The 26,154-nt window shown below is 42.7% G+C and overlaps 1 protein-coding gene across 20 annotated transcripts in view; it reads left to right on the plus strand.

Moving 5' to 3' along the window:
• CLASP2 (cytoplasmic linker associated protein 2) overlaps positions 1 to 26,154 on the plus strand; it is a 7,203,062-nt gene that overhangs the window by 2,304,236 nt on the left and 4,872,672 nt on the right. The gene's annotated exons all lie outside the window — the stretch shown is intronic.

Raw genomic sequence — 26,154 nt, forward strand, 5'->3', positions numbered from 1 at the left:
TTCGGAGCCGAAGACCATCTTACCAGCTACTACTCTTCCTCCTCCGAGCCATACCGGTCCTTTGGAGCCAGAGGAGTTGGACTTGTTGATTGTGGAGCCTTCGGGCCGATGCCTGCTCCAGTGTCTTCGGATCCATTTACTCTGGCATCCTCGGTGCCAATCGAGGAATCTAGGAGCCGACGCACTCTGGTCGGGTCTGGGGAGGATAGTCGGGATCGACTTGTTGGTTCCGACTCTGCCTCTCAGGGCTTCGGCTCGGATGAGTTCGGCTCCTACCTCTAGTTCGGAGCCCCCCGATGCCGGGGGTTTTGACTGTTTCCTCAGATCCGTCGGTCCCTTTGCATCGGAGCAAAGGTGCCCTCGAATCCATGAGGAGAGTTATGTCTCCTAAGATATCTTCATCCTCAGGTCTGGCTTCCTCCTCCCCTAAAGCGCCTGTGTCTGCTTCTGCTTCACAGATCCTTGCCAAGCGTAGAGACCCAGAGCCTCAGGAAGAGAGTCTGTAAGAGGAAGCATCTAGACTCCCCACAGAAGTCCCTAATGTCTGATGCCGACTTGGATGAATCAGAAGGTTCCCCACGGCCCCCCTCTGAGGATATCTCATTTGCTGAGATACTAGAAATCCTTAGGCAGAGGGGTGACTGGCAATCCACCAACCATACTGCAGCCGAATTGGTTCTCTTGAAGGCTTTCTGGTCTCAGCCCTCCACCTTGTTGGAGTCTCCGGACACCATGGAGCTTGTCCCCAGGAGTCCTAATAAATTTATCTCTGCTCCCCAGGACAAATCTTTTTAGACCAAAGGTTTGCCAGTTAATGCTATGGTGTTGGCAGCAGCCATCAAAAAGGAAATTTCAGAAACTTCCTCTTCTGTCCATCCTCCTAACAGAGATTCTAGGATCATGGATATATATGGGAAGCACCCTTACAGTTCAGCAACTTTTGCACTGCATTCACTCCACTATCTAACTCATTTTACTAGTTCGCAAAGAGATCTCTTTAAAGAGCTCAGAGATGCTCTTCAGGGTACAGTAGCTGCAGGAGCTTCAGATAAAGTTGCTTCCCAGCTTGCCTCCTTCAACTCTATAGTTAATTTGTCCATGCTCTTCAATTCGTATGCAGCTGATGGAACTAGCAGTGCAGCCAATACAGGAATTGCTCTTAGGAGACACTCCTGGATGCGCTTGTGTTCCGTCGCGGAGCCCAAGTCATCCTTTGTGAAAACCCCTTTTGATGGCTCGTCCCTTTTCAGGCCCAAAGTTAAGGAATCTTTGACCAGGTAGGAAAGAGACCGTCTGCCGTCAAGAGTCCATTTTTCCACCCCTACCATACCCTACCCCAAGGGTTAAACGGGGGGAAAGATGTGGTTCCGAAAAGCCCAAGGAGCCTTTCAGGAGACACGTGGTGAACCTCCCTCCATGGGCAGAGGAGGGGTCAGTAATGAAAGATGCCGTCCTCGGGACAGAGGGGGTCTGCAAAACAAGGGTGACAGAGATCACTTCTTTGGGAAGCCCTACCAGAGCTCCTGAAAGGAGGCCTGACTGTCCTGCTCTGGAGGTATCCAGATGCCTGGCTCAAAATAACAAATGACAACTGAGTACAAAGTATCATTTCCAGAGGATATTTCATTCCTTTCGCCACACTCTCTCTACTGACAAGAAAAATCCCGGACGTTCCACTCACTTACAGGGAACAAGCAACAGTAGAGGTCCAAACGTTGCTACGAAAAAGAGTCATCCAACCAGTCAGGATCCAGAACTTACTCAAGATTCTTTTTAGTTCCAAAAAAGACAGGGGACTGAAGACCTATTTTGGATCTCAGCAGGCTAAAGAGATCTGTCAAGAAGGAGAAGTTCCGGATGGTCACGCTTAAGTCGATACTTCCCTTCTTAGGGAAAGACAATTGGATGTACTCGATAGATCTCCAGGATGTGTACTGCCGCATAAAAATGGCCAGACCGTCCAGGGATCGTCTGCACTTCCGGCTGGGAGTCCATCATTATCAGTTTCGAGCCCTGCCCTTTGGTCTCACTACAGCCCCCAAAGTGTTCAAATGTATGACAATGGTCACAGCTCACATGAGATGTTTAGGATTCCAGGTGTTTCAGTACCTAGACGATTGGCTCCTCACCGTCACCACCAGGCATCAACTCATTCAAGCCAGGGACACCACTCTTTCACTCTGCAGTCAGCTGGGCATTACAATAAATTCAGGAAAATCTGCCTTGTCACCATCGCAACATACCATTTTTATCGCAGCAGAATTAGACACCACCACTCTGAGACTTCCAGCAGAACGAGTCTTATTACTCCATCAGCAGGACCACAGTATCATAGCCAAAAACAAGGCCCCAGCATCAGAAGTACTAAAATTGTTAGGCACGATGGCAGCTGCAATATTAGCCATATTGTTGGGTCACATGCATATGCGGATTCTGCAATGGCTGTTGTTCACTCAGTGGTCTTACCAAGAGCTCCCAATGTCTCACCTTATAATGATCATGAACTCATACAAAAAGGATCTTCAGTGGTGGTTGACCTCTCTTCACGTCATGGTAGGTCGTCCTTTTGTTCTACCCCCACCAGCGGCCACAGTGACCACGGACACTTCCCTGTCCTGAAAAACATACTCCCGTGAGCCACTCGAGATAGATAGTGCTTGGTACACTACCCATCTGTAAGAATGGACAGCGAGATAAACAACTTCACATAAAGAAGTTAAGTACTTACCATAATGTTCCACTTGAGTTTATCTTGCCTTCATTCTTACTTCTCACCCTCATTTCCCTCCAAGGTTTTTCAAAGACCGAGATGCTGGATTCTTCCTGGTTGCTCAACCCTTTAGCCTTCTCTTATGGAGTGATAGAATGACATATGGTATTGTTAAACTCAGCAAACAAGAGCTGAGGTAATTCTAGGTGCATCATGGGATAGGGATTTGACCTCGAGCTATCTGAAGACCTCGAGCTTTGTAGTAGGCCGACTCGGAGCTGAGGATTGGCTCCAAACCCATGTGTAAAACTGAAGGCGAGATGAACAACTCACATGGAACGTTATGGTAAGTACATAACTTCTTTTTTTATGTCACATGATATGGTCGAATTTCTAGGCTCAGTGTGAAATACACAGCAACATTGACATAACTGTATATATGTGCAGTATTGTATAATTACATGACAAAACTATTTGTGTTATTGCATGCCAAGTAGATTCATAAGGTTGCATGATCTATTTCTCAAAGAAGGAGGATGTAGATCGGAGTGTATGTGCTGTATCTTTAAGAAGCATATCAAGGACTGAACATGCTCATATAAATACCGGGCACATGCTATTCCCTGTACCATTTTGAGACTGCAGCCAGAGAGAGCATCTATGATTGCAGTAGTTAGTTTGTATACAAGTTATTTAAGTTAGTCGGTAAACTTCTTTTGTGATGTGTTTGTATATAGCAATGCTGCTTGAACAGAACCCACGAAGACTCTTCTATTTTGTTTGAAGTAGGAGAGCGACAGAGTATATGAGCACAAACAAAGGCTGGAAAAAATAGAAGCTTTAAACAGCTATTAAGATGAGATGATAAAGCTGCAAAAATCTAAGGTTGAAATGAAGAAAAAGCTAGCTGAATATGAGAGTGCTTAGGAAGAGATGTTTAAAAAAGTAGTAGAATTAGAGGACAGAGCACTTTGGGAAAACCTGAGATTTTCAGCTATAGCAGAGAAGCTGGAAAGAACAGACTGCATTAATTTTATGATAGCACAAATAAGCAACTGGACTGGTATTCCACAAAAGGAGTTGTTAGTTGAAAGGGCACATAGTGTATATGCTCTGAACCTGACTGTGTCAAAACAACCTAGACTTTTAAAAGTAAAGATGCAATCCTTCCATCAGGAGTTGATTCTGACAAAACAGTGGCAGAAGGAGAAAATACTAAAAGTGTGAGATAGCAGAATGTGTATGGAGAATGATTACTCATTGTACACCAGACAGAAGAGGAGTAAATTTGTTCCACTGTTCAGGGAATGTCGAGATGCAGGTGTGAGATTGGATGCTGTACTCTGCTGTCTTCAAGGTATTCATCCCTGGAGGGACAAAGTAATTTTTTTGAAGAAGTACTTGCTAAGGAGGAAATACAAAAGTTTGTCCAACAAAAAGTGAGCTATGAAATGGAAAAAAATTATATTTCTTGTTCTTATGGTAATACAGACCACAGAGAAACTTTACCTGTGAAATCTTTTCCACTGTTTCAACAGAAAATGTTGGTGAGAAGGAAGGGGACTGTGAGAGTCAATTAGAAGACTTGAGAGTACGTTGGAAATGAATAAGATACTGGATTTGGGAGATGGAGATGAACAGTAATGAAACTGGTAACTTAAAGTGGGATTACAATGCAATAATTATATTTGTGAAATGTGACAGAACAAGAAAATCTGGAAATGGACTTTTTTCAGAATTTGTTGAACTTGGGGGGGGGGGGGGCTGTAAAGTGTATACCCTACTTCATGTCATTAATGTTAAGAAAAGTTCTTTGGGGATGGGAAGAGAGGGGAGAAAGTTAACTGTAAGTAAAGAAAACATTTTTGTTACTAGTAGTATTCTTGTGGTGCATGGTTTTCTTTGCATGCTATAATATTTTCTGTTATTTTCAGGTGTAATGGGGATTATAAATAGGTGCTGATCTTTTTTTTTCTTTTCTCCCTTCTGTCTTCTTCACTTTTAAGAAATGTACTGCACTGTTAAAAAGAAAGCCTAGTTAAAAGAGCAAGACAAAAGAAAAAAAATGTTCTTTTTCGTATTCCTGTACATGGGAGTGACTGGATTAATGACTTTAGATTGCTTTAGTAACAAGTTTTAAGAGAAAGCAAGTAAGTGAAGAATATTGAATATTTTGAGGCTTTTTAATAGCAAATGAATGTATGCTTAGCAATTCTGTATGTGGTCCTCATGTCTCCATAGAAACAATCTGATAAAGAGAAATTGTTTGTTGGGTTCTTGCGTCTCCATGGAGACAATCTGAGAAAAAGAAATTGGTTGCAGTATGGTGGAGAGTGATTGGCTGTGGAAAAAAGAGAAGCTGGCTAGGAGGTAATGTTTTCGAAAAGCATTCAAGGGTTTTCCCAACTGGGAGAACTATAAAGATAAGACAAAACCGATTTGCACTTAGTAGAAGCACAGGCTGCACCATGCCTCTTAGCATGGATAACGTTTCTTTTAGGTTAACTGAAGTTGAAGTGTGGCTGTCAGTTTGAGACATTTGTTCCTATTAGGAGGGTAAAACTTCAGTATTTGAAGATGTATATAGGTTTGTGTATTAGTATTAAATTAATAGGTTTTAGGGGGGTATTGGTGGTTTGTTTTTTGTTTGAGGGCTTTCAATAAAACAAAAAGTTTTGTAAGATGTGACATAGCCTCAAATGGATATGACTGTAAACAACTATGTAAAATCTCAACCTGCCAAACTGTGTATGCATGTAACAAAAAAGTTGTACATAAAAGGTGAGAATAATAACGTTAATACAGTGATGCTTTCTGTAATGTATTTAAATGTCAGCGGTCTCACAGGTGAATACAAAAAAAGAAAGAATAGTGAATTATATTACAAACTATAGCGTGCAAATAGCTGTGTTACAGGAGACACATTTGGAAAGAACTGAACCTGTGAATTAGATAAAGAAAGGTTTTCAGGATGGTTATTCAGTGAAGTATTGGGGGCAAAGTAAAAGAAGAGTACTTATATTAATTGCAAGAAGAGCTCCAATAGTGATAGAAGAGGATAAAAAAATGGCATATTTCTAGTACTAAGGACTACTGGCATGTATTTATATTCCACCTAAAACAGCTGTTGTAAAGCTTAAGAAAATTCTGGAAGAAATAATCAGTTTTCAGATAGGAATATTAGTTATAGATGGGTAATGAAATTTGATTTGCAGCAGTAAAGATGTGTCTGGAAGGGCCAGAAGGGAAAGTGTAACAAAGGAGGGTTGATTTTTGAAGAAATTTGTGAAAATATTTGGTATGGAAGATGTCAATTTAGTAATAGGAGTTTGGAGTGAATTTACATATTATTCTCCAAGATATAAAAACTGGGCTACACTAGACAGAATTTACATTTCACAGGAACGTGTGCATTTAATTGAAGGCCTTGATACGCACCCAGTAACTGTTTCAGATCATGCTCCAATAATAACTAAAATAAAAACACAGGGTAAAGCAACAAAAGAGATACTGGCACTTTCCCACCTATCTGTTGAAAAGAGCCATTTAAGGAATGGGTAGTGGAGATAATTCAAGAGCTATTCGAGAGGATAGTAATTTCTTCTGAAAATTTAGCTAGCGAGTGGGATAAAATGAAGGTGGAGTTTAAAATAGGGTGGAAATAGAACAGGATCTGTGGTTAAGAAGGAATAAGAATATTATGTAGAGGGACTGGCAAATTTTATAGTATCACAGAATAGGGGGAATCTCACAGAACAAGAAGACTATGAACTGCAGAATGCTAAACAGAAAATAAGGGATTACATCAATAATATTTAGAATTTTAGAAAGATTGCTGTGAAAACTGTTTTTTTGATAACACTAGAGCACAACTTTTAGCACAGCAATTCAGGCAAGATAAGGTAGAAAGGTCTGTCGCCATGTTTAGGAAGCCTGTAACATGGAAGGTAAGGAAATCTGGTAGAGGTATAAATATTTCAGAAAGTTTCTGAAAGTCTGCATGTAGTACATATATATGGAAATCAAGAAACGATACAAAAGGAAATGCTTATGGAAGGTTATAGGTAGATGAGGCTTAGTTACTAATAGTTAGGGTAGGAGGTGGTGAGATAAAAATTGCGGTGTATAAACAGTTTACAGGAAAGTCCCCAGGAACACACAGTATTCTTGTGGAAGTTTGGAAGCTATGAGGGAAAAACTGATAAAAGATCTGGAAGGTTTTGTTAAACAGTGTTTTAAGAGGAGGAGAATTACCAACATCCAGGAAGAAAACAGTCGTAGCTGTAATACCTAAAGTGGGTAAAGATCCAGCAGGTCCAGCTTCATACAGCCCCATTTCAATACCAAATCATGATTATAAAGTGTTTGTCTTTAATGGCAAAAGTAATACCAGAATTGATCTGGATCATTGTAGTTTTGTGTAGGGGAGGCAAGCATTTGACAATACTAACAGAACAGTGATGATCAGGGGGAAGCACAATGTAAGAAAATACTACTTTTATTTGTGAGTTTTGATGCAGAGAAAGCATTTGACAGAGTAGACTGGGACTTCATGAGCAGGGCAATGGAAGCATTTGCTTTCCCTGATACAATTGTAAAGTTGATTAGGAGTATATATGAGAGATCAGAGGCGAAAATTGAAGTGGGTGGGGCCCTCTGTGATAAATCACATTTTAGTAGATTAACCAGACAGGGTTGTCCCCTTTCCCCTTTGTTGTTTGCATTATAATTAGAACCATTGGCAAAGAAAATAAGGGACTCCAAAATTGAAGGATATAATTGGTATGCTAGTCAGGAAAAGCTGGCTCTACTTGCAGATGATATTATTTTATACATGACAAAACCAGAAAGGGACATTAAAGTGATATGGAACATTTTAAGAATGAAGCTAAAACAAAGGCAATAGGGGTAAATTATGTACTCACACACACATTGGTCCAACAATATCCATATTTATGGGGACTTGACAAAATGAATTTTGGTGTATGGATTAGAAATGAGACTGTTGTGGCAGCTATGGAATGTGAGAAGAGACTAAACAGAAGATGATGCAAAAATTGAGAGACTGGAAGCTTTGTTATATGGATACTAAGATGCAAGCCATTAAAGTGTTTTTAGTCCATTTAGTCTCATACACATCAAGCATATTTTTATCAACCAGAGGCAAAACTGTGGATACCAATTAAGAGTTGAAGGATTTTATCTAGGAAGGGAAGACAGCAAGGGTGTAGTGGGATAAGATAATTCTCGCACTAGAACAAGGTGGACTAGGATTACCCAATTTGAGGAGGTATTTTAGAGCAACTCGGTTAAGGCTCTTGCACATAGCACAGTCAGAAAACTATAATTCAAAGTGGAAAGGAATTATGATACAGAGAGGAAGCTCAAGAAATGAGAGATTGAGAGTTTGGATGCAGACTCTTAGGAAGACAACAACAATCATACAGAGTATTAAATTCATAAAATAGCAGGGAGTATTCTAAGAACTAAACCAGCACAAGAATGGAGAGAAGATCTTCTTTCTATAGGGATGACTGTGGCTAGGGATACAGATAATAGGCAAGAGGGAGCTGGAATTTATTGGAGAAAGCTGGCAAAGGAACCAAGGTATTGGGAGCAAATAACTAGAAAGGGGGAAAGGTAATAGAATGAGAAGAGGCCAATAATTTATTTGGACTGCAGGTTGGAGATTGCCTTCCCTATCAAGAATTGATATCAGAGTATAGGCAGAGAGAAAGAAATAGGAGGAGGGTCCTAAATGAAAGGAATAGTTAGTAAAGAATATAAAATATTGCAGGGTAATTATAAAAATCAATCAGAGGAGCTTAAAAGGATTGGGAAGAGAACTTGGATAAGCAATTCACAAAGAGACAATGAGGGGATATATGTATATCTCCCAAAAGAAAAAATAATTTTTCCTTAGATGGATAGCAAATGTTGGAGGTGTGATGGGCAAGAAAGAAGTGGCTGGAAGCATATTTTTTGGGATTGTAATGAGCTGGCAGACTTTAGGCATTCCCTGCAGACTGCTGTGCAAGAGATGCTGGGTGAGCGGATTGTTTTGACTGGGGGAGATGATTTTTTCGAACTATGATACAGAATCGGAATTGCCTAGACATAGTAAAGCCTTGGTGAGTCTAATTATGATGGCTGCCAAAAAAGTAATTACTAGAAAATGGAAGTCAAAGTCTAGACCAATTTTACTAGAAATAGTGAATAAGGAAAAACAACTGGAGCTGGGATCTTTAGAAAAGGGAAGGAGCAAACTACATAGGAAAAAATGGGAAATTGTGGGAACAATATATGCAGAGAAGGAATGAGGTTTAAGAGGCAGGATTTGAATGAGCCATATAATGCTTAACAAACTGGATAGATTATAAGTTCATAGGATGGTACTAGACTATCGGCCCTAGGGGCCTGTACAAGCCCAGCCATAACAATTCCGTGGCTATTTCTTCCCACACTATTTACTTCCCTGGACCCCTGTCTAGCAGAGCAATTGATATGATCCACAACGTGAATGTCCTTTCTCCCATCCAATCATCAAGGTTCCTTTTGAAGAGGGCCAAAGAGGCACTCTGCTTGACATGTATGGGCAGTCTATTCCAGAGTCTGGATATATAATGTTTGCAACTACAGTTGTTTCAGTGGTGTCTATGATGTATAATGTTTGCAGCTAAAGTTTTTTTTTTTATATTTATATAAATGTAAGATTGCCTATGTCATATGTGGTAATTTAATAAAGATGTTTGTTGGAAAAAAAATTCTCAATGAGGCTAGAAGGTCTAGTACTAGGAAATCATACTCAACCAAGTGGAAAAGTCTTCATTTGGTGTCAGGAGCAAGGCCTCAATCCTAACTCAGCCACTATCTCTGCCATTTTAGATTGCCTAGCTTCCCTGGTTGACAGAGGCTTATTCTTTTTGTCCATCAAAATTCACATCTCTGCCATTTCAGCCCACATTCCTATTCTTCCTCCTATCTTTTCCCACCCACTGATGAAACAATTGCTTAGGGGAGTGATTAACATCAGACCTTTCAGGAGACAACGCACACCTCCATGGGACCTCAATTTTGTTCCGGAACAATTGACACTACCCCCCTTTGAACCAGCAGCTTCTACTGAATTAAAATTCTTAACTTGGAAGACTGCCCTTTTACTGGTATCATCTCAGCTAGGAGGGTCTCTGAGCTGCAAGCTGTCATGGCAGTGGGACCATTTCTCATGTTCCACCAAGACAGTGTGTGACTCAGCACTAACCCATCCTTTATGCCCATAGTGGTTATGGACACTGACTCTGAGGAAGCCCAGTAGTGGGGGAAAGCCCTTAGTCAGTTTGCTTTTTTTCTTTATATTAAAGCTGGTGTTCTTTCAAGTCGCGGAGCATTTTGTTTTACTGGTCATGGACACATCCTTGAATCAAGCTATACACTTGCCCTCCTTCTTTCCCAAGCCTCAGAACCAGGGGGAGAGAATCCTTCTCTCCCTGTATGTGCACAGACAGTTCCACTACTATCTTGACAAAGCTAAATCCTTCAGAAAATCAGATGAACTATTTGTGTCCTTTGCCATTGGTTCTCAATGGAAACCAGTTTCCAAAGAGATGATCTCCAAGTGGATCTCTCACTGTATTTCCTTTTGTTAAAGCCATCATGGTAAAAGTCACTCAAAGCTGTCAGGACTCATTCTGTTAGTGCCTCTGCTGCCTTCCTGAAAGGAGTACCTACCAAAGACATTTTGGAAGCTGCTACCTGGTCCTTTGTGCATACATTTACCAAGCTCTACCACTTATCAGCCTTTTCCAGGCCTAGGTCAGGACTTGCCACTGCCATCTTGCAGGGCATCCTCTCTTCCCATAATGTACCTACCACCCTCATCTCAGTTTTGGGAATCATCCCAAGTCAGGACTGCAACAGAGAAATACAGAGAACATAGTACAGTTGGGTACATTTGCCATAAATGTAGATGTTCACGTGTATTCACTGTTGCATTCTTTCCCTCCCTCCTTCCCTCTTTGCCTACAGTAGTAGTCAGCATCTGTTTTCTTCACTAACCAAAGGATCCCTTGGTGTTTTCCTTACAGGGCTCTTTTTCTACCTTTGACCCTTGCTTAGGATTCATCTTAGGGGCTCCTACCTTCTGTGGTGGTGGTGGGGGGGGGGGGGGGCAAGAACAAACTAATGTCATGGTGTTGGCTGGCTTCCTTAATACCCAAGCGTACTGACATCAGGACATGACATCCACCAGCCTTAGGAGGAGGGAGATTTTTATTCTCGTAGTCAGGCCGGCCAAGGGCTTCCACAGTAGGAAATCTCTCAAGTCATGACTACAACTTTTAAGTGACTGTTCATTTCATTCAGAAGTGATTTACTGTCGTGCAACCAAAACGAAGACTTGAAAAGAAACTCCTAGTTTCTGTTTTTTGTGTTCTGAAAGGTTTCTTTGTGATGGTTAGATTCCAAGCTTTTAGTGAATCAACTTCAGTAACCTAAAAGTGGGCTGTCTGTCACTTCCAGCTACCAAATACATAAATGAGTCTGTGTTCAGCTGAATTAAGATTTTGCAAACCCAAAATAAAAACTAATTAAAACACCTGTGTAGTGAAGAATGTCTCCAGACCAGTATTTGGTGGGTTTACAGGAGTTGGTGAAAATTGTTATTGGTGTATCACTGAGTTCCAGAACTACTTTATTATTAAAGAAGCTGTCAAAATAATATTCTGTGGAGTCATATTTATTCATTGCATTTGTTGACTGGGAAAGTTTGACTGAAAGCAAGACCCCTTTTCAGCCAAGGCCTACATAGAAAAGCTGCAGCAATGCATAAACATATTGACATAATAGCAAAGTAAAACTTGTTATACCAGGATTACAACAGTGAGATCAGTCAAATGCATAAGCCTGTAGTAGTAAAGATAACTTGATTAAATGTATTGAAAAGGGTAGCAATAAAAATGTAAGTTAGGGAAAGTAAAAGAAAGAAAAGAAAACTTATTTATACAATTATAGCAACTCCTTGTACAGAGTGTATGAGGGTAGGAAATTTCTTTCAGACCATAGATAAAGTGGGGGCGATTTGTAGCATATTCAGAGATTTTTGAGATGGAGATTATAGATTAAGATGGGAGTGATAGTCGAGGAGGAATAAATTGAGGTAAAGTGATTAGCAGACAGAGAAAATATGTTCAATGTTTTTTAAGTAGGTTAAGGTAGTATGAATTGAAAGTAAAGTAGTTACAAGGGTGAGCTACAGGTGGGAAAAGCCATAGTTTGGATGCTATGACTTTAGCTGGAGTTTAAATGGCATGTGGTGCTGTACCTATTTTATTGAGAGAGGTATGAAGTTACATATTTTGGCTGCATTGTTGGATTTGGTGACTTGTAAAAGGAGTGGAGCAATAAGGTTCTAATTTATATGTATTGTTGAATGAGGAATATGAGAGTTGTACAGTCAGTGTGTTTTTAAATTAAGTTGTGAATTGTGGCAAGTTGAGAGTAGGATAGGTAGTGGGCTAGTTCAAGCCATTTTAACTCTTTGAGTGCTGTACGGTGATGCTGTGTGGGTAGTTGCCAGTGAATTCAGCTATCTTGTGGTAGCATTGTTCAAGCTTTCCTAGATGTGTGGATTGTAACATAGTAAAAAATGGGACAGCCTAAAGGAGGATTGGCAGATTTAGTATCAATGCAAAGTGTTTCCTGACTGAGTTGGTGAGGTCTTGATTGATTATTCTTGAATGATATGTTACACAACAGAATGAGAATGAAAATGAAAGAACAAATATCTTTAACAGTTTACTGGAGATGCTTTAAAGGTATAAGTGTTAGTGGTGAATATTAATTACTTAATTGGAGGAAGAACTTTTATGCTCACTTGGCATTACCACTGATATTCAACCTGTTGAATTTCACAGTTAGACTTTGTGACTGTAAGGTGTAAGAACTAACATGCAAGATATAAAACACATTGTTAAACTGTAGAGACTGATACATGAGTATTATCCCAAAATTCAGGTAAACCCGTTACTGCATTTGAACATGTTCTAACAAATGGTACTTCATTTAAAACTGAAATTTCTGTACCTAAACATAAAATATTATTGCATAAGTACATTGCGCCTGGCTTTGAGCTAACTTGTTGCATGTCTTGGAAAGGAGGCCGTGTAGCCAGAATTTGTATTACTGAAGAGTATTGTTGCTCTGAGTATGCAGGTGTCTAAAATACATGCTGAGAAAGAAATATTCATTGAATATGATAATGTAGATGTAAAGCCTATAGAACTGCATTCTGTCACTGTATGATCACTGAATTAGTGAAATATATCTTTTTGGAAAGCAAGGAAGTGGAGTATTTAATGGATTTAGGCAGTATGATGGCAATTTTTCTAAGAAGTCCTTTGTGTGCGAGTATAAACTTCAAGCAGAAGGTAGAGATCATTTGTGATGTCCTTGTATATCAGTGTTGCAGTGTTCCTGACAGTGGGGATCTTCTGCCATGGATAGCCCAACATCCGACCTGTATACCAAAGCCTTTTGAGCTTGTATGAGCTCTACATCATACGTATGCTCCCCGCACAGCATTTAGGGCATAAAGTTGACATGCAGACACAGTTACTCAGAACTTCTTTGCCACCAGTACGATTGCCATCATTGCTTGTTGGTCTGAACGCCCTTTTGCCATGCTGAATACCTTTGGCATCTCGCTTTTAGGTCAAACAGTTTCTTAAAGGCTTCTTGCATCTTAGACCCCCCCAAGGAAGCCTATTCACCGTCCTTGGGCCCTTAAATTTGTTTTAGAAAAATTAACCCAGGCTCCTTTTGAGCCTGTAGATGCAACATTGTGCCTGGAAGACTGTCTTACTTCTGTTCAGATGGTTTCTGAGCTTCAGGCGCTTATGGCCATCCCTCCTTTTTTTGTTTTTTTTCACAGGAATAAGGTGTCCCTTTATACAAATCCTTTTATGCCCAAGGTTGTTAATGAGTTGTCTTTAAATCAGGCGGTATAACTACTATCCTTTTTTCCTTCTCCTCAGTTTGCTTGTGAGAGGGTCCTGCATACCTTGGATTTTCGCAGACAGCGCAGGTATTATTTGGATAAAACTAAGGCCTGCAAAGTCTGACCAGCTTTTTGATGATCTTCATGTTTCAGTGTTGCAGTCATCACACTTGGGTATCTGCCCACAGGTAGCCCTTAGTCTGCCTGAATACCAGAGACTTAGTATTTCTGCATCGGATGCTGTCGCTCCAGGACTTGTCGTCAGGGTTATAAAAACAGGCAACCGATGCCATTACATCAGTCTTTCTTTCCGAGAAGCCCATAGCAGAAGCAGATGTTCATCGTGTTGCACTGCTGCAGTCATCACACTTGGGTTATCCTGCCATCAGGCGGTCCCGCAGTCGGCACGAATTCCAAAGTCTTGGTCCGGCGTCGGTTGCTGTCACTTCTTCCCTGACGTCAGAGCGCCAGGGGTATATCAGAGGCATCCGACGCCATTTTCTTCAGTCTTTCTTGCCGCACGGTGCCCGAAGCAGAAGCAGTTCGCAAGTGCCGGTCGGCCGACACCTGAGATTTTCAAATCAAGTTTCAGTCCGAAGTCTTCAAAGCTAAGTACCCCGTTGGGGAACCTTTTCTTGCTTCAGTCCGATGTCAGAAAAAGTTAACAATTGCATTTCTTGTGGGAAGCAAATACCTCATAAGGACTTTCATTCTTTTTGTATAACTTGCCTAGGCCCAGACCACAACGTCACTGGTTGTCAGTTTTGCGCTAGGTTCAATAAGCGGACTATAAAGCGTCGCTTTGATTTCGCATGACACTGCTTCAGTAGAAAATTTAATTACACTATGCCGTCGGAGCAATCGACTACCGGCATGCATAAAAAACGCAAGGATAAGGACCGGCAGCCTAGATCCAAGCCAGACTTCGAGGCCTTGGCTGGCCTGGTCGCCGGTTCTCAGGTTTTCAGTGAGGCGCCTACGTAGCCCCTGGCTACCGCTGCATTGGATCCCCAGACCGCATCGGATCCCCCAGCAGAAATTTCTAGGCCGACGCAACCATTTTCCTTAGGCCCTACCGACAACATTGCAGTAGGGGAAGCCAGTGCTGCAGAAACACCTTCAGTTTCTGAAGGTGTCTTCAGACAGACTACCCTTACCATAAAATCTTATGCAAAGCTTAAGACTCCTCTAAAACCAAAAAAGCCTACACTTCAGTCTCCAGGTGAAGGCCCTATGCCTAAGAAACAGATGCTTAAAATGGCTGAAGATTTGATTTCTTTTATCAGGGGTTCCCAACCCCCCCCCCCCCGACAAAAGGCCTAAACAAGAGGAGGATTATGCCTCCTCTGATAAGATGTCTGTTTCCTCAGGCTCCTCTGAGGAACAGGATTACTTCTTTCCCCCTTAAGATTCTGATGCTGAAGACTCCATTCCCTCAGCTTCTCCCCCTGAAGACTACTCCTTTGGGGAAACCTTACACACCATGAGGGAACATTTCCACTGGGAAGGTCAGGACTACTCTGACTCCAAGAAAAGGCTCCGAGAGTTTCTTTTACTCCCCCAGCACAGACCACTTGCTATCCCCCCAGTTTTGGACATAGTGGATGATGTCTTCTTAGAATCTAGTCTAAATCCAGATTCTCTGCCTCCTGCTTCAGCCAAACCAGATAGATACTATAGAGTGCCTGACTCTCACAAATTCCTTTACAAAAGCCCTACTGCTGATCCAGAGACAATCTCCCAGGGTCCCAAAGGGGCTAAGGCTTCTATGGTAAAAAATCCTGTACCCTCAGAAAGGGACTCTAGAGCACTAGATAGGTGGGGGAAGAAGGTTTACACCTCAACTACTCTAGCAAGGAGAGCACTAAATTGTCAATTTCACATGCTTAAATACTAGCAATTCCTAATGTCTCAAATAAAACAAAAGATGGGCACGCACCCTCAACAGTCTGAATTCAAGAAAATGCAAGATCTGCAGCATGCAGCTGAACAGGTGGGCAAACATACTTTACAATGTGGTTTTGGTGCCTTGGAAGCTTCCTCTAGAGCAGCTGTTACTGGGTCTGTTATACGTAGGCATGCTTGGTTAAAGGAACAATCTCTGCCTGATCATGTTAAAGCAAAGTTACTGGATGCACTCTTACAGCAGGATGTTTTATTTGGGGTTAAAGCAGAGGAGGTTTTAAAGAAAATGGAGGATAAGGCAAAATCTATGCAAACGGTCAAAGATTTCTTAAAGGTACAGCCCCCACGCTTCAGCAGAAATTGGCCAACAAAAAATTGGTCCTTTCCAGCTTCTGACAGACCACGGAGGGGTAAATACAGGTGCCCAAGGGGCAGAGGACAGGTACAAATCCCTTACAAACCTCGCCAATGGGGCACTACAACACAGAAGGGAGGAGAAGACAGGTCCCAAACCACTAGAAGGCAAACACAATGACTCAAACCTCAAACTGCCAAGCAAAACCCTCTTGGCAGCTCCCTTGGGAGGAAAATTAGCACTTTTTGCAGACAACTGTCGCATCGTCACAAAGGACAAATGGGTCCTAGACATTATCTCACACGGATGCAGGTTCCATTTCCACACCTTAACAAGGATAAAAGGAATGCCAAACCTGTCACAAAATCAATGGGCAGAGGCACAAAAACAAATTACAGCTCTCATGGACATGAGATCCATTCAACTGGTACCGACACAGGAGCAAGGCCAAGGATTTTACTCAAGGCTCTTTCTCGTCCCCAGAAAGGACAATGCTTGGAGACCCATTCTGGACCTTTCAATCTGAAACACCTTCTTGCAAGTACCCAAATTCAAGATGCTAACACTACAGCAGCTTCTTCCCAAGTTGGGCAAGAAAGCTTGGCTAGTAACGTTGGACTTCAAGGAGGCATACCTGCATGTCCCTATCAGACAAAATTGCAGACGATACCTCCGTTTCATTGCAGGTTCAACCCATTGCCAATTCTCTGCACTGCCCTTTGGCTTATCTACTGCACCCAGGGTCTTCACAAAATGCCTGGCATCAGTAATTGCATACTGCAGACAGAGAGGAATTCAAATATACTTATACCTGGACGACTGTCTCATCCAAGCAGAAAGCAAGGACATTCTCTTATAACAGCTGGCTTTTGTAAGACCTCTTCTAAGTTGCCTAGGGTACACAGTAAACGAAAAGAAATCAAAACTAGTGCCCTCACAAATTGACATTCCTGGGTGCCAGCTTGAATACAACGGCCCAGATGGCTTATCTGACAGCAGACAAACAACTACAATTAACTCAATACTTCAGAACAGAGGCAACAAAGACCCAACTCCCTGCAAGAAAAATTCTGCAGGCCTTGGGCTTCATGGCATCTTGCATACTAATAATACCATTTGCAAAACTGCATATGAGGAAATTACAATGGTACCTAAAAAGCGTATGGACTCAACACAGCCACAGCTTGGAAACAATGATAAATCTCATTCCCTGCCTTCAACAGGAGTTTCTATGGTGGTCACAGGCTTGTCACCTAAACAAGGGTCAGCCTTTCACCCTACCCCCAGCCAGGCAAACTATGACAACAGATGCATCGGACTATGCCTGGAGGGCACACATGGCAGGATGGTGCGTTCAAGGCTTATGGACAGCAGATCAAAGGAATCTGCACATCAATCAAAAAGAAATGCTAGCTGTACAAAATGCTCTGACAGCCTTCAAGGACCTCTAGCATCCAGGACAGCTTATCATAAGGACAGACAACACCACAGTAATGTGGTACATAAACAAACAAGGGGGTGCACACTCCTATCCTCTATGCAGGCAAGCAATGACCTTGTGGAACACAGCACTGGCTTATCAAGTTCAATTACAAGCTCAATTCCTGCCAGGAAAAAAGAGCACATTGGCAGACGACCTAAGCAGAAACATCATGGATCCCCACGAGTGGAAACTGGATCCACAAGTATTCGCAATGATAACTCAAAAATGGGGGCTCCCAGACATAGACATGTTTGCCAGCCCTCAAAACTATCAGCTAACAAAATTTTGCACAAGGACTTTTCACTATCAAGCTTGGAAAGTGGACACACTCTCATTCAGTTGGAAAATGCTAACAGTATATGCCTTTCCTCCACTACCCCTTCTCACAAAGCTGCTACTGAAAGTCAGGATGGAGAGACCCTGAATGATACTCATTGCTCCAGACTGGCCACGCCAGCACTGGTACCCACTATTAAGGAATATGGCCCAGGGCCCACCATGGATTCTACCACAAATTACCCACCTGCTCACACAGCAAGACAATCAGATTCTACACAGCCAGCTCAAAACCTTAAACTTGGCTGCATGGCAAATCACCTAAGCATCCAGCCAGCTCCTCTCTCACAAGCTGTTATGGAAGTTACTCTGGAGGCCAGAAGACCAAGCACCAGGAAAGCCTACTCAGACAAATGGAAAAGGTTTTGCACCTGGTACCAAGCTAAAGGCCAAAATACCCTTCAACCTGACATACCTCAGATTCTGCAATATCTAACTGAGATGTTACACAAAGGGCTTTCTTTTTCATGTATTAAAATCCACGCCTCAGCCATTTCTGCTCACTACAACACGGATCCTCCCTTATTTTCACATTCACTTTTAAGGCAGTTTCTCAGAGGGGCCAAGAACATTAGGCCTCCTAGGAGAGCACCAACTCCTACTTGGGACCTCAACTTTGTTCTGGAAAAACTCACGCTACCTCCTTTTGAGACAGCTTTCTCAGCTGACTTAAAGTTTATATCATGGAAGACTGCCCTGCTGCTAGCAATCACTTCAGCTAGAAGAGTTTCAGAACTTCAGGCACTAATGGCAGTATGGCAGTAGAGCCTTTCCTCATTTTTCATCAAGACAGAGTGTCTCTACGAACTAACCCCTCCTTTATGCCAAAGGTGGTATCCAGTGTGTCTTTAAATCAAACCATCCATTTACCCACTTCTTTCCAAATCCACAGAACAAAGGAGAAAGACTCCTGCATTCCTTGGACATTCACAGGCAGCTACGTTACTACTTGGATAAAACTAAGGTTTTCAGAAAATCTGACCAGCTTTTTGTATCCTATGCTACAGCATCACAAGGAAAGGCTGTCTCAAAACAAACCATTTCCAAATGGATAGGACATTGCATACGTTTTTGCTACACCCACCATGGAAAACCAGTTCCTGCTACCATAAGGCCCCACTCTTCCAGGGCAGCAGCTACATCTACAGCCTTCCTCAGGGGGGTGCCAACCAAGGATATTCTGGAAGCTGCAATTTGGAGTTCAGTACACACCTTTACCAAACATTACCACTTTACTCTAAGACTAGAGCTGGCTTCGCCACTGCAGTTTTGCAGGGCCTTCTAGCCTCCTCTAACTCTGTTTGACTCCACCGCCCATCCTTAGCTTTGGGATTCTACCCAAGTGTGATGACGGCAGCAGGGTAACAAGATGAACATAGTACAGTTTTGTACCTACCTTAAATGTAGATGTTCGAGTGTATAACCTGCTGCAGTCCAGGTTGCCCTCCTTCCATCCCCTCTAAACTAGCTGAACTTATCTCTACCACTCTATTCTATACTACCTCTGTGGTGTATTTGCTTGTGCCTAAGGGTTTTGTTTTATTTTTCCCATATAGTTATATGTATATGTAAATATATATATATATATATATATATATATATATATATATATATATATATATATATCTTTTGCCTACCTATTAGGGGCACCTGACATCTGGGGTAAGAAAAACTGGAGAAAATGGCGTTGGATGCCTCTGATATACCCCTGGCGCTCTGACGTCAGGGAAGAAGCGACAGCAACCAACGCCTGACCGACTTTGGAATTCGTGCCGACTGCGGAACCGCCTGATGGCAGGATAATCCAAGTGTGATGACTGCAGCAGGGTATACACTCTAATATCTACATTTATGGTAGGTACAAAACTGTACTTTCGCATCAGTGCTGGTCGGCCACTACCTGAGTTTTCGTTTATGAATTGAATCATCCTGAAGTCTTCTAAAGCTAATCACCCCATTGGGGATCCTTTTTTCTTGCTCTAACTGATTAGAAGAAAGTTAACAATTGTTTTGCCTGTGGAAAGCAAATACCACACCGAGATTTCCATTCTTAATGCGTCACCTGTTTAGGCCCATACCACGATGTACCTCACTGTCGGTTTTGTGCCTTGTTCAACACCCGAACTATTCGTTGTCGGGCCCTTATTGTCGCTAAATACTTTCGTTCTCGATCTCCATATTCTGAAATAGCTTCGGTAAGCCATCCGACTACCGATATTCCGAAAATACATAAGGTAAAGACAGAAACAGACCGCACAGGTCCAAAGCTGCCGACGATGCTTCCGTTAAGCTAGTCGCCAGTTCACCGGTACTCATTGAGGTGCTTTCGCAGCTCCTGATGCCTGCTTCAATGGATTCACAGGCCTCTACCGAGACATGTTCAGAGTCCGGTATGCCGCGAGACTCTTCTTCGACTATGGAACCTGTGGATGTCTCTACCTTGGATGGGTCCGGAGCCGCTGAGCAGGCAGGTTTCTGAAGAAGTTCTTCGCACTACTGATGTTTGACACAAACCGATGACTTCTTTTGCGTCTTCAGTTCTGTCTAAAACTACTGAGTTTCTAAGGCCAAGAGTATGCGCTAAGCCTAGAAAACTGACGACCAAAGCGCATGCACCTGCTCCCTTGCCAGAACATCAAATGCTTAAAATGGCAGAAGACCTTATTATGCCGATTAGGGGAAGTCAGCCTTCCCCTGCTAAGAGAAAGAGACCTGTCCCCAGCAGTTTCAACAGACCAAGAGTCCGACTACTTTGAGGTATCTGATTATGTAGACATGCCCTTATTTGCTTGTGAGGATTCAGATGCAGAGGAATCCATTCCCCCTGCCTCTCCTCCAAAGGACTTTTCTTTTGATGAAACCTTACATACTTTGAGAGCATTTCCATCGGGAATGCCAAGACTATCCTCAGTACAAAAAAAGACTCAGAGAATTTCTAGGTTTGCCACAACATAGACCTTTAGCAATACCTCGAGTCCTGGAGGCTGCGGATGATGTCTTTATGGAATCCAGTCTTACTCCTGATACTTCACCCCCTGGTCCTAGGAAACCAGACGGGTACTACAGAGTACCTGACTCTCACAAATTCCTTTTCAAAAATCCTACTGCTGATCATCTCCCAGGGGCTTAAAGCTATCAAAGCAACTACAGCTAAGAATCCCAACCCTTTGGACAGGGATTCCAGAGCTTTGGACAGATGGGTTAAGAAAGTATATACTTCTGCAACTCCTGCCATTAGGGCTTTGAATTGTCAGTTTCACATGCTGAAGTGCCAACAACATATTATGGAACTTATTAAGCAAAAAATAGGAACGTTTACAGACTGCAGAAAGTAAAGAATTGCAAGAGCTTATGCATTTTGCAAGCCAAGTCAGAAAGCATACATTGTAGTGTGGTTTTGATGCCCTAGAAGCATCTTGCAGGGCAGCAGTCACTGTTGTATATTGAGAAGGCATGCTTGGCTTAGGGAGCAGACCATGTTAAATCAAAATTATTAGACGCTCCTTTGAACAAGGACAATCTGTTCGGCACCAAAGCAGAAGAGGTTTTTAAAAAGATGGAAGAAAAAGCTAAATCATTGCAGATAGTCAAAGAATTCTTACAATTACAGCCTCCCAGATTCAGTAGGCATTGCCCCTCGAAGCATTGGATGTTTTTCATGTTTCACTGTTGCAGTCATCACATTTGGGTTATCTGCTTGCAGTAGCCCTCAGTTGGCCTGATTAACAAAGTTAATTTCAGTTGCTGTCTCATCTTCCATGACGTCAGGTAGTCAGGTGTATAAAACATGCAGCCGACGTCATTACATCAGTCTTGCCGTGTGGTGCCCGAAGCAAAAGCAGTTCGCAAGTGCCGGTCAGCCAACTCCTGCAATTTTCATTTTTGAGTTTCAGAACCGAAGTCTTCAACTAAGCAAATTACGCTGTTGGGGAAACTTTTTCTTGCTCTTAACCGATGTCAGTAAAAGTCAATAATTGTATTTCTTGTGGAAAGCAAATACCTTATAAAGATTTTCATTCTACTGCATTCCTTGCCTAGGCCCTGACCACGACGTACCTCGCTGCCGGTTTTGTGCCTTATTTAAACAGCAAACTATTTGTTGTTGGTTTATTTACGCTTCTAAATATTTTGGTACTTGGTTCAGTTATCAGATATGGCTTCGGTAAGCCACCCGAATACCGACGTTACGGAAAAATGCAAAGATAAAGACAGAGACAGACCGCGTAGGTCCAAAGCTGCTAACGACGCTTCTCCTAAGCTAGTCCCCAGTTCGCCGGTATTCAGTGAGGCACTTTCGCAGCCCCTGATACCCACTACTTCAGATTCGCAGGCCTCTGCTGGGACCCATCCGGAGTCTGGTATATGCCGCGAGATGCTTCAACTGTGGAGCCTGCGGATGTCTCTACCTTGGATGGGTCCAGAGCCGCTGTGCAGGCACCGGCTTCTGAGGGTGTATTCAGGCCTACTAACTTGCATATTAAACCAACGCCATCTTCTTCTTCACGGCCTAAAACTCAATCCATGCCTAGAAAAACAACGCCCAGTTCGCATGGTCAGGCCTCTATGTCTAAAAAACAAATAACAATGGCTGAAGACCTTATTACTTTAATCAGGGGAAGCCAACCTTCCCCTTCTAAGAGATCTAGGACTGAGTTTGCTTATGATTCTTCTGATCAAGATTCTGAAATTTCTGTTTCCTCTGATGACCAGGATTTACCCTTACCTACCTATGAGGATTCTGATGTAGAGGACTCTATTCTCTCTGCTTCCCCTCCAGAGGATTTTTCTTTTGGTGAAACCTTGCATACTCTTAGGGAGCATTTTCACTGGGAAAGCCAGGATTACTCTGACTCTAAAAAGAGGCTTAGGTATTTCTTACTCCTGCCCCAACATAGGCCTTTAGCTATCCCTCCTGTACTGGACATAGTTAATGCCTTTTCGGAATCTAGCTTGGCCCATGACTCTTTATCTCCAGCTCCCAGAAAACCTGATATTACAGGGTTCCTGACTCTCACAAGTTCCTTTTTAAAAAAATCCTACTGCAGATCTGGAGACCATTTCACAGGGACCCAAGGGCATTAAGGCTACTACTGCCAAAAATCTTACCCCTTCTGATAGAAATTCCAGGACACTGGCTAGATGGGGTAAGAAGGTATACATTTCTGCAACCTTGGCCTTTAGGGCCTTAAACTGCCAGTTTCATATATTAAAGTATCAGCAGCGTATTATTGGATTGCTTAGACAGAAAATGATGTTGATTCCTGACTGTGCTGAAAATAAAAATTTACAGGATTTAATGCATTCTGCTGAACAAGTTGGAAAACATACTTTGCAATGTGGTTTTGGATCACTAAAGGCATCTTGCAGGGCTGCTATCACTGGGTCTGTACTTAGAAGGAATGCATGGCTTAAGGAGCAATCTTTGCCAGATCATGTTAAAACTAAATTGCTGGATGCTCCCTTAAACCAGGACCGCCTCTTTGGCAAGAAAGCAGAAGAAGTACTTAAGATGGATGAAAAAGCTTAAATCTATGCAAACTGTTAGATTTCCTGCAAGTACAGCCTCCTAGATTAAGTAGGCATTGGCCCTCTAAAAATTGGTCCTTTCCTGCCTCTTCTAGGCCTTCTCCGTCCAAACCCAGAACCAGCAAAACACCCAGGCTTCAATCCCAAGGTACTCACAGGGCTAAGCAGTGGGGGGTTCCCACTTCCAAAGGTGGGAGTGGTAAGACCTCCCCCCTGTGGGAAACTGTCTCAACGATTTAACTTTAAGTCTTCCAAGCCCTGCACAACTGACTGTTCCCTTAGGGGGAAAGATTGCCCGGCAGGCGAAAAAGTGGGAACTCATTACCCAGGACAAATGGGTTTTAAATATAGTTTCTGAAGGATACAGATTCCACTTTCACTCCTTACCAACCCCAAACGGTTGGCCAGACCTACCCCCAAATCGGTGAGCAGAGGCTCAAAAGCAAATTCTCGCTCTCTTAAGCATCAGGGGCTATTCAACCTGTTCCAGAAGAGGAAAAGGGACAAGGTTTCTACTCAAGACTTTTTCTGGTGCCCAGAAAAGACAACTCCTGGCGTCCTATTCTGGACCTCTCTATCCTAAACACATTTTTTGGTGATTCCAAAATTCTTAATGCTAACTCTCCTCCAGCTGCTTCCTATGCTAGGCAAGGATGCCTGGTTGGCAACACTGGATTTAAAGAAAGCCTACTTGCACATCCCTATAAGGGAATCCTGCAAAAGATACCTACGCTTCAAAGCAGGCTACATACACTATCAGTTCTCTGCACTGCCCTTTGGCTTATTTACTGTGCCCAGGGTATTCACAAAGTGCCTAGCTCCAGTCATTGCATTTTGCAGGCAAAGAAATATCCAGATATATCCATACCTGGACAATTGTCAAATTCAGGCAGAAAGCCAGGACATACTATTGAATCATCTGGCGTTTGTACAGAAATTGCTAACTTCTCTGGGGTACACCATAAACGAAAAGAAATCACATCTTGTACCCTGCCAACAAATTGTATTCCTGGGAGCAGGCTTGAACACAGCTTCCCAGATGGCTTTTCTCACGCCAGAAAAACAAGTTCATTTGACAGCCTACTTCAACCTACTGGCTACAAAGACCCAGCTGTCTGCAAGGAAAATACTGCAAGCCCTGGGGTTCATGGCCTCCTGCAATATACTAATTCCATATGCAAGACTGCATATGAGGAAACTACAATGGTATCTAAAAAGCCTATGGTGTCAACATTCTCAGGATCTAGAAGTAATGATTCCTTGTCTACAAATAGAGTTCCTTTGGTGGGCAGAAGGCGGTCACCAAAACAAGGGACTGCCATTCACTCTACCCCCTGCCGCACAAACCCTAACAACAGACACATTAGGCTGTGCATGGGGGGCTCACTTGGCAGGGGAGTGCATTCAGAGCAAATGGAACCCAAGTCAAATGCACCTGCACAGCAATCAAAAAGAAATGTTAGCTGTACAGAATGCTCTGACAGCCTTCAAGGACCACATCCTTCCAGGACAATTAATGGTAAAGACGGACAACACCACTGTTATATGGTACATAAACAAGCAGGTGGGAACTCACTCATACCCTGTCTGTAGACTAGCCATGGCTCTGTGGAACACAGCCTTGAGCTGCCAAAGTGCACCTACAGGCTCAATTTCTGCCAAGAAAGCTTAACACACTCGCAGACCTAAGCAGAAATTTCATGGACTTACACGAGTGGAAACTGGAACCAAAGATATTCAACATGTTGAGAAACAAAGGGGGGAGCCCAGGTATAGACCTGTTTGCCTCCCCCCAGAAGTATCAGTTGGAAAAATTCTGCACAAGGACTCCCCACAAACAAGCTTGGAAAGTGGATGCCCTGTCCTTCACCTGGAAAAACCTATCAGTTTATGCTTTTCACCCTCTGCCTCTCCTCTCCAAGGTACTACTAAAGATCAAACAGGAAAAACCAAGGATGATACGGATTGCACCAGACTGGCACGCCAACACTGGTACCCCCTTCTGTGCAGTGTGTCACTGCTGACACCATGGCACCTGCCTCAGACCCCTGACCTGCTGTCTAAGCAGGAGGGCCAGATTTTGCCCCCTCAGCTTCAAACCCTGCACCTGGAAGCCTGGATAATTACCTAATCTCTCCGTTACCATCCCTCAGCAAGCAAGTCTTGGATGTCATTCTGGAGGCAAGGAGGCCTAGTACTAGAAAATCCTATGCTGAAAAATGGAAAAGATTCTGTTCCTGGAACCAAGCTCAGGATGGGCACAGCAACACCCAATTTGCCTCAGATTCTTCAATAATTAACTGAGATGCTGCACAAGGGCCTTTCATTTTCCTCCATCAAAAATTCATGCCTCAGCCATTTCAGCTCATTACAACACAGAGCCACCTCTTTGTCTCATCCACTGCTGAAACAGTTCCTCAGAGGGGCCAACAACATAAGACCACTAAGGAGAGCCCCTACTCCAGCCTGGCATCTTAACTTTGTATTGGAAAAACTCACTCTACCTTTTTTTGAGCCAGCTGCAATTCCTTTCTTGGAATACAGCCTTCCTTTTAGCCATCACTTCAGCAAGAAGGGTGTCTGAGTTACAAGCCCTCATGGCAGTGGATGCTTTCATCATTTTTCATGCGGACAGGGTGTCCCTCAAGACCAGTCCCACCTTCATGCCCAAGGTGGTATCCAGTGTGTCCGTTAATCAGTCCATTCATTTGCCAACCTTCTTTTCTAATCCACAGAACAAAGGGGAGCGAATACTGCACTCTGTAGATCTGCAAAGACGACTTAGATTTTATTTGGACAGGACTAAACCTCTCAGGAAATCTGAACAACTGCTGGTGGCATTTGCT

Source organism: Protopterus annectens, chromosome 3.part0 (assembly GCF_019279795.1).
Source record: "Protopterus annectens isolate FY-2018-M chromosome 3.part0, PAN1.0, whole genome shotgun sequence".
Classification (NCBI taxonomy): domain Eukaryota; kingdom Metazoa; phylum Chordata; order Ceratodontiformes; family Protopteridae; genus Protopterus; species Protopterus annectens.